A 9,832-nucleotide genomic window follows, 5' to 3' on the forward strand; every position below is an offset into this window, starting at 1 on the left:
CGCAATGGATAGCGCATTGGACTTCTAGTTGATTGAAGGCATTCAAAGGTTGTGGGTTCGAGTCCCACCAGAGTCGATATTTTATTACAACTATCTAAGCAGAGACTTTACACTTTCTTTTAAAATTCATAATTCTGATTAAATAATTAAATAAATTTAATAATTTGTAATTGTAGAAGTACAGCCATGATTAAACCTTTGGCCCATTTTATGGATGATTATGTTTATTTACACACTACCAACATATGCCTGTACATAACAAAGACAGATCATCAACCACCTGAGTCTGACCATGAAAATGCTCGTCCCTGGGTGGGCTTGAACCACCAACCTTTCGGTTAACAGCCGAACGCGCTAACCGATTGCGCCACAGAGACAGCTATTGAGCTCAATTCTGCAAGCTGCAATTCCACTATCTATATTTACAGGTATAACATCGATTTTGAACAGTGTTTTATAGATAAAAAGGAAGCCTATTTAATACTTACAATAGCCTTATCTATTGATCATCTTCCAGTGACTCCGATAAAACAGCACCCCCAGTAGATAACGTATCATGAAAATTTGCACAGTTGTTTTTTACTAAATTTTAAGAATCAGTACTGATGTGGCAAAGAAGAAAATCTAGAGACTTTTTTTTTACAATCTCAAAATTGTATTAATAATTGTTAATATTAATTGTATTTTAATATTTGTTGTTAGGGAACAAAGCCAGGCAGAGAGGTGAGTGGTAGCAACTACAGCTGTAGCTGTTTTTATTTTACTTGTCCTTTAATTGACCTAGAAAATTTACAGCCCTGTGGCACAATGGATATTGCATTGGACTTCTAGTTGAATTAAGACATTCAAAGGTTGAGGGAGTCGTATCCCACCAGAGTCAGAGCTTTTGTAGTATCTGAATGTTTGAACTTAAATCTCTGAATTCAGGCCCAGAGATCCACCTGGGAACCACAATCAGCTTCCCAAAATATAACCCAACCCCAGGGCTTTTCTCCAACGAAGGCCAATGCAGATATATGCTAAGTTTGTGGATTCCATCCTCAATCCCCAAGTGTTTACCGATGTGCAAAAAAACCCAAAAAACTAAATTTTCATTTTAAAAAATTATTTTGTTAAAGCTTACCAGATGTATTCATAGCCAAAAAATGGAGTATTGTGACCATCAGCAGCAGCTGTAGTCGTGGCCGAGTGGTTAAGCCGATGGACTTGAAATCCATTGGGGTCTCCCCGCGCAGGTTCGAATCCTGCCGACTACGGGTTACTTTTCTGTTTGTGGCTCTTTTGTATTCTTGGTCAAATACTGGTACTGCAAGAACTTCTGTTGACTGAAGTCTTCATATCTTAAAATAAGCTTCGCTAATGAATTTGATGGCAATCAATAGAGAAAAGCAGCATGAAATACAATCTTTTTTCTAGGAGGCAATTTACAAGAAAATGACACGTTTATGCAGAACAGTATGAAGATTCCAGTAGGAAAGCTAAATGTTCCAAAAACCATTATGCTGTAGTTGCAGAGAGGAAGCAGTTTATACAGGGAGATAAAAGAAGGACAATGAATTGTAAGGTCTTTGAACTAATAAACATTCAGACCTGCTCCTACAGTTGACCTCACCAGACAAGCAACTCTTTACTATTAGACCACCAACACAGTTGGCTTGATTAGGATGAATTTATTGCATGCCCCCAGACCAATGATCAGATCATAATTGCTACTTATAAAAAGCAGTTGGAAGAAGCTCTGATATGGTCCTTGAGAGATTAATCAATATCTGGCAGGACCTCCTGAGGTCCAGAGTTGGCAGCCTTTAGTGATTCAAGTATGGCCAGCTTTATTTACTCTTGTAGAGACGTCAACCGACGACATGTCCTTAGGCATATAGTGATCTTGTCCTGGATTTTTCTAATGCCTGAAGTCTTTTTCACCCTAAATAGTAATATGAAATAATAAAGTGTCAAAAAGTGCCACAGTGGATCATCATCATCTCTTGACAATGGGCAGGTTGGTGTCTCTGCTCTTGTTGGAAAGCTTTGCCCACAGCTTTGAAATTCTGGCTTTAGCTGTAACAGGTTTTCTTCTTACATAGAGGAAGAGGAGGAACTCCCCTGTCTGACAAGGTGTTCAGCTACACCTCTTTAACCCTTTCCTTGGGAATAACCTAGTTTTTTGCAATCAACTGGAAAAAACATGCAAATTCTGAGACATAAGTAAGTCAATCTTTGTGTATTCTGTGTTTGTAAAGGTGCTTATGCCACTGCTTGTAGGGTATTAAGTTACCAAGTCATACATTGTTCCGTCCTTCAATAAATAATCCTCTTTCCTCCCCAAAGCTCTCCTGTCGTTACAGAATGGCTAAGAGAAATAGACTAATATATTTGACAGGGCTCTAAATCATTGGTGCTTTAGCTAGCATTGTAATACTAGAAAGCAGTCATTGGAAGTCTTAGATTGCAAACAAATGCTTTCATACTACTGAGATAAAAGAAAAAAGAAGTATTGTTGGCACAGGTAACAGTTGTAGTCGTGGCCGAGTGGTTAAGGCGATGGACTTGAAATCCATTGGGGTTTCCCCGCGCAGGTTCGAATCCTGCCGACTACGAGAGTTTATTTTTCTGTGTTACTGGCCAAACACTGGTACTGTAGGACTTGCTGTCAAATCAAGTCTCTATTTCTTCAGACATACATCTCTAATGGAGTAGATAGTAAATCATAGAGAAAAGTTGCATTATGTGACCTTATCCTTTAAGACCTAACTTGACAGAGTGTGCAGCATTATGAAGCAATAACAGCTACAAAGTGCTGTCTTTGTGAAGGAGAATCCCTCCGAGTGCGTCATATGGCATACAGCCTTGACAAATAAAGCACAGACTACTGAACAATGCAGTGGTAGCAGATCATCTCACTGCTGGTGCTTTATCTGCACCATGTTATCCAACACTCAGAATGCAACAAAAAGGTGCAAATAATCCTTAAGGGATACTGTCATGGGAAAAAAAATGTTTTCAAAATGAATCAGTTAATAGTGCTGCTCCAGCAGAATTCTGCACTGAAATCCATTTCTCAAAAGAGCAAACAGATTTTTTTATATTCAATTTTTAAATCTGACATGGGGCTAGACATATTGTCAATTTCCCAGCTGCCCCAAGTCATGTGACTTGTGCTCTGATAAACTTCAATCACTCTTTACTGCTGTACTGCAAGTTGGAGTGATATCACCCCCTCCCTTTTCCCCCCCAGCTGCCAAACAAAAGAACAATGGGAAGGTAACCAGATAACAGCTCCCTAACACAAGATAACAGCTGCCTGGTAGATCTAAGAACAGCACTCAATAGTAAAATCTAGGTCCCACTGAGACACATTCAGTTACATTGAGAAGGAAAAACAGCAGCCTGCCAGAAAGCATTTCTCTCCTAAATTGCAGGCACAAGTCACATGACCAGGGGCAGCTGGGAAATTGACAAAATGTCTAGCCCCATGTCAGATTTCAAAATTGAATATAAAAAAATCTGGTTGCTCTTTGGAGAAATGGATTTCAGTGCAGAATTCTGCTGGAGCAGCACTATTAACTGATTCATTTTGAATTTTTTTTTTTTTTCCCATGACAGTATCCCTTTAGTACTATCGTCTCACCATCAAATGTCACACTATCTGACATCATACGAAACTGCCTCTTTAACTGATGGCCCATTTCTTGATTTAGAAGAATGTTGTCATGCTTTGGAACGTTATCAACTGCCTTGACAATTCCCCAATGGCATTCAGTTATGACTGAACAGATGCAAAGCCACAATGTCATCCACTTCAACTCACAGGAGAATACTATGTGTACAGTTGTCGCAGAAGTTGTAGTAACAATATTCCGCTTTTTGCTCACCTCCTGTGCTCCTGCCCAGGCACTGGAAATTCACCAAACAAGAATTGAGGAAGCTGAGGCTCAGAACTTTGCTTCAATCTTCTTTATTAGCTGTTATTAGGTGTTTTTCCAAATAAAGAAGATTGCAGGAAAGTTCTGCACCTCAACGTCCTCCATTCTTGTATGTTTGGTGAACTCACAGGAGAAGACAGTAACCTTTAAATGTTGATCCTCAATGCACACAAGTGACTGATAGGGAATTTATACAACTTATTGCTGTCAGTTTCCTCGCTCTGTCATTGTCCGAAGGTAACAGGTCATTTCCTTATGGTGTTGCACTGACGGCTCCATGTTGTCTGGAGATGGGCTAGCACCTCCAATGGCTGCTTGGCTGTTTTGCTGTTTTCCTGGGGCAAGTTTTTGTTGAGTGAACTAATCTTTTCATTTGCACAACAAAGACTTGCTATAGACAATCAAAGCTCAATTCTTTAGACAAGCCTGGGAAAGCAGCTGAAGCTTGCTTATAACATATTGCACATAAGGCTCTTGACAGGAATTTTGAGACATACTAGGCATCTTATTCGGTGGTACAAAGTGTCCTGCTGGCAGGGAAATATTTCAGAGCAGAGCAGGAACATTGAAAAACCAAGCTGCCTTCATATAGAAATGTAATGGATGATGGACCCTGTTCAAATGTTGAGTTTATCTTCCATTTATGGACCCTGTTCAAAGGTTGAGTTTATCGTCCATTTACTTTGATTTAGACAGACCATAACCTATGAATGTATTAATTGCTGTGTGCACAGAAAAACCCTTCCCTTCCCTAAATATTTACATTTTTATTTGCAGAACTACCTTATTACTTTTCTCAGCAGAGATACTTAACCTGGCCATGTTCCTCCAATAGCCTAAAGATTAGCATTTTGACCAAACTGCCTGGCTCTGTCAAATAACCAATGGGCTGATTGCTATGTAGAAGAACAGACCAAATAGCCTGTGCATTTCCAGACCCAAGACCCAAGTCATGTCCAGTTGATGGTGATGGAATGGTGGCAAGCCAACTTGTTTTTCCTATTTGTCAAATAAAGTCTGGTGCACTAGTCAAATTCAAGGTCTATTCAAGGTCTTCACACATGGGCTTATTACTAAGAATAAATCTGAAATTAAATAACTGTATGCTTAATTCAGTTGATCTGTGGCAAGCGTGAGATAATAATAGACAAACCTTCTTAAAGGGATACTGTCATGGGAAATTTTTTTTTTTCAAAACGCATCAGTTAATAGTGCTGCTCCAGCAGAATTCTGCACTGAAATCCATTTCTCAAAAGAGCATACATATTTTTTTATATTCAATTTTGAAAGCTGACATGGGGCTAGACATTTTGTCAATTTCCCAGCTGCCCCAAGTCATGTGACTTGTGCTCTGATAAACTTCAATCACTCTTTACTGCTGTACTGCAAGTTGGAGTGATATCACCCCCTCCCTTTCCCCCCCAGCAGCCAAACAAAACAACAATGGGAAGGTAACCAGATAACAGCTCCCTAACACAAGATAACAGCTGCCTGGTAGATCTAAGAACAGCACTCAATAGTAAAAATCCATGTCCCACTGAGACACATTCAATTACATTGAGAAGGAAAAACAGCAGCCTGCCAGAAAGCATTTCTCTCCTAAAGTGCAGGCACAAGTCACATGACCAGGGGCAGCTGGGAAATTGACAAAATGTCTAGCCCCATGTCAGATTTCAAAATTGAATATAAAAAAATCTGTTTGCTCTTTTGAGAAAAAATTTGTTTTCTGATGACAGGATCCCTTTAAGTTGGGCAACAGTGGACTGAAGGATTGACCAAGCAAGTACCTAGTCCTTGAAAATGTCTCCACAGATCACAATAGCAAATATTATTGTCTACAGCAGAGGTTTTTGAAACCTAATTTCAAAGGCAAAGTTAGACATGTTCATTCAGGGAAAGGACAAAATACAAAATGTGACAGCTTTAGTTCCAGGAACTCTAGATCTTTATATTTCTGTTCTCTTTGTTCTGGGAGCAGCCATACTAGTGTAGACTGCAGCCACTCACACGCTGGAGCCTTTGACCTCTTGTCTTGACTTGTTTTCGTTTGCTGCATTGTCTGTCATTGTAGTAGGCCAGGATGCAAATAACTACTATAACGCTTATGTCTGGGCAGGTTGTTATCTTAATCTTCCTTCTCTATGGGGTTGCTTTTTCAAATGCGTCTCTCGCCTGCAGGCGTTTAAACTGCCCCAGTTCTGAATCAAGGCACAATGTCTTATTATTTCAGAGAACATTTAAATCAGTAAAAAATTTAAACAGTTTGCCCAAATAGGAATCTATGAAAAATGGTTGTCCCGTATTTCCATATAATAGTTTCCATTTTTCCCCCTGACAGTTTGAACTGACCTGCAGATAAGATAATGACATTTGAAACACCATGATATTTGATTAGGACAACGCCTAGATAATATTGCAATATAATGCTCTTTATCGCCAAACTAGAAAACTGTATTACAAAAACAATTGCAATTAAAGAAACAATGACATAATGCTAGTATAATTGATGTCATAGGAAATAATGATTTGTAACCTGCATATGACTTGCAGGAAATTTGTCTCCTGTGTAAACCAAGCTCAGGGTTTCTTTTGCAGAGTTTCCTAACAATGAGACAATGCATGCGATCCGGCATATGGCGGCTCATTAGCATTTCTGTGGCACAAGGCTGAGGGAGCTTTGAGATTTTTTCCCACCCTGCCTAAATCCATTACATCTAAACAAAAGGAAACTATCAATGATTGAATAGGGTAAGAGAGTGTACAAACACCGTTATCCTGGTGGTTTCACTGTAATGTGTTAGACAAAAGTGTCAGCCGCTGGTTCTATGAACTGAAGAGGGAAGAGTAAGTTTAAAGGTATTCTTTTAGAGACAGGACCTCACGTTGAACATTAAGTGCTGACTCCCATAATGAAATGTTAATACTGTTGTCATGTAGTGGGTCCCTATGCGTTACAGCACATGCCACCGCATGGAGTATTTGGTCTCATTCTTCCCTGTGAGTTTTTAATGGAGAAAACCATTGAAGGATGAAACTACAGGTCTTTATCTAAATATTGTTCTTCTGCTCAGAGGTTACCCATGTGGATCACTGAAACAAATTAGTAGAGAGGCTACACAACTGTGATGCTGGCATCCTCAAGACTTTGCATTTTGTGCCAAAATCCACTGAGTGTGCTCACGTTGGAGCCAACACAAGGCTCCCGGATGCAAACAGAAGAAGATGATACTGCTAGTGTAGAGGGTTTGATACTCACAGTCTTATCTGGACTGAGATTCTTATACGGGACCAGCAATCTAATGACACAGATGCCCAAAACAACCCACACTATCCCAACAGCCTGTGTGACATTTAATAATAATTTTCTTTGTTTTTTCAAGTTATTTGCAGATATAATTGCAATTGAGAGGAGTATTTGGTTTTTTCCCCTTTGAGTACTGCTGGTTGAGACTTTTGAAACAATGTAACAGAAGTCAGCTCCCTTTCAGCCTAGACTCCAATTCACACAATAGCCTAGTACGCTTTTTGGTCTCTTAATCAGCTGGCTTCTGCTACATTGTGTCGATAGTGAGAACAGAAAGGGACAAATATACTTCCCCATACTTTTTTATACCTGTGAGCAACATTCAATTCTAAAAAGAGTTCGGGAGCAACACAAGCTTGAAGAATGTTCCTGGGGATGCCAACTAAGGGCCATGGTTGGCTATTTGGCAGCCCCTATGTAGACTGGCAGCCTACAGGAGGCTTTGTTTGGCAGGACACCTGGTTTTTATGCAACCAAAACTTGCCTGCAAACCAAGAATTAAAAAAAAAGCACCTGCTTTGAGGCCACTGATAGCAACATCCAAGGGGTTGGTGAGCAACATGTTCACTGGTTGGGGATCAATGCTTTAGACCATAGGAATCATTTACTTATGCCCAGATGCAAGTGCATGCACTAATTATTTTCCACATGGGCATGGGCATATCTGCACTCTATGCCAGATTGAAAATGCAGAGTAAGGTGCAAAGCACAGTGAAAGAGGCCACAATACAACCCTGTACCACCTACCACAGTGTCAGGGCCTGAAGGCTTCGGTTGGGAATTATGGACCAAGGAGGAAGTAGCAGGCACCAAAAACAGTTTGAGGTATCCAAGGGGTTAAGAAGTAAGTCAAGTCCAGGCAAAGGTCAGTTCAGGCAGCAATTATTCAATAGTCAGTGAAACAGGCCTAGGTCAGGATCAGAAATCAGTAGAAAATAGTAGTTAGTGCACCCAGGAACCCACAAAGTAAAATCTATAATCGGGCAATGGCTGCAGGGCCCTGGTGTCAAGGCCAATTTCGCACATTGGCGAAACATTCGACACATTGTCATCTTGCCGGCGGCGCCGGAGATAAAAGGAGCAGCAGGCACTCCTTAAACATACGTAGGGCCTATACAGCAAAGTGTGCTCTGCTATAAGACCTGACCAAATTCCGAGAACAAAAGTCTGAAGATCTCTGGGTTATGACATGATATTTAGGATTCTTTTCAAAAGACTATAGGGTTAAGGTCATGGTTAAATGTTTTGGGGGCAAGGCTAATTCATTTATCGGGCTCATCTTAAAGATGTGGGTGTGCCTGGTTCAACAAAAAGCACCCCCCAAAAACATGTCAGACCCCTTATTTGTAAAAACTCTACGACAGAAACATCTTAATTGCTTTAACATTTTATTGGAACCAAAGTTCCTAAGGGATCATAATGAATCATAATGAATATATATATATATATATAAATCTGGTACCTTCACAGGAAATCTTTATTTTTTGTGGCCTCCCATGTAGCGGTGGGTAGTAAGGTTCTACTCTTTTTGCAGCCTGTTCTGTTATCCACAAACCTGTGATCTAGAAAGCTATGAATTATGGGAATGCTGCAGGTATGGACTAGGGGGACCCAGTGCCCATTGGGGCTGTTGTCTTAGGGCCCCTCCCCGCATGCACTGTGTTTTTGTTGGGACTGGACCGAAGAAGGGAGGTCGCAGCAGGAAGAAGAAGTGCAGGCAGTGGGTCCAGTCCGACCCTGGAAGGCAGTGTCACGCCCGGTTTCCCAAAACCCAGAATAACCCCCAATGTCCTCCAATATTGTAATCCTAGGACCGGGCCTTTGCTGCCTTGACACAAATGGAGGTCTGTCTGGCAAAGCGCACAATATGAGGTAGGCCTTAAGCCGCTTGAGAGTTGCCACATATGTATTGAGACGCCTGGGGCCCCGGTCTCGGCTCAACTTTCTGCCTTTCACATCCGCCTTTCGCTTCGGGAGGAGCCCTCTGCTACTTGGATGCCACCAGGTCTTATTTGTGAGAGGACTAGAGGAAGGAGTTCTGAGCAGGCAAGGGAACCAGAGCTTAGGAACAGTGGAATAGGGAACAAGCAGTGTGTAGTCGAGGACAGGCTGAGGTCAGTACCGTGAGAGCAACGTAGTACAAAATCGAAATCCAAGACGTAGTCAGAGGCAGGCAAAAAGGTCAGGCAGGTACCAAATATCAGAGTCAGGATCAGGCAAGAAATCACACACAGGAATCAGACGAAATCTCTTACACGCTCCATTTTAATCAAATAAGTCAACGCTTTAAAAAAAGATTACATTTTTTTCTGTGTAATAATAAAGCAGTCGCTTGTACCTGATCCCGGCTAAGATATAATTAATCCTTATTGGAGGCAAATTTATTGTTGAATTGTTTTTTTAGTAGACTTAAGGTATGAAGATCCAAATTTTGGAAAGTCTTCTTATCCGGGAAAACCCCAGGTCCCGAGAAGGGAGGAACAGCAGGAAGAAGAAGAAGTGCAGGGAGTGGGTCCGGTCCAACCCTGGAAGGCTGTGTCACACCTGGTTTCCCAAAACCCAGAACAACCCCCAATGTCCTCCAATATTGAAATCCTAGGACCGG

The 9,832-nt window shown here is 41.0% G+C and overlaps 4 non-coding genes across 4 annotated transcripts in view; 3 read left to right on the forward strand and 1 right to left on the reverse strand.

Annotated features, from left to right (window-relative positions):
* Positions 1 to 76, forward strand: part of trnar-ucu — an 86-nt gene extending 10 nt beyond the window's left edge. Inside the window, 2 exon segments of the tRNA in view lie at positions 1 to 27; positions 41 to 76. The exon segment at positions 1 to 27 is cut by the window's left edge and continues 10 nt beyond it. This is a non-coding gene — a tRNA (tRNA-Arg).
* Positions 77 to 303: 227 nt separating this feature from the next.
* Positions 304 to 377, reverse strand: trnan-guu. Its single transcript has one exon. It is a non-coding gene; the product is annotated as a tRNA-Asn (tRNA).
* A 797-nt stretch (positions 378 to 1,174) lies between these two features.
* trnas-uga lies at positions 1,175 to 1,256 on the forward strand. Its single transcript has one exon. It is a non-coding gene; the product is annotated as a tRNA-Ser (tRNA).
* A 1,259-nt stretch (positions 1,257 to 2,515) lies between these two features.
* On the forward strand, positions 2,516 to 2,597 carry trnas-uga. The gene has a single exon. It is a non-coding gene; the product is annotated as a tRNA-Ser (tRNA).
* Positions 2,598 to 9,832: the final 7,235 nt, after the last annotated feature.

The sequence above is a fragment of the Xenopus laevis genome, chromosome 9_10S (genome assembly GCF_017654675.1).
Source record: "Xenopus laevis strain J_2021 chromosome 9_10S, Xenopus_laevis_v10.1, whole genome shotgun sequence".
In the NCBI taxonomy this organism is placed as follows: Eukaryota; Metazoa; Chordata; class Amphibia; order Anura; family Pipidae; genus Xenopus; species Xenopus laevis.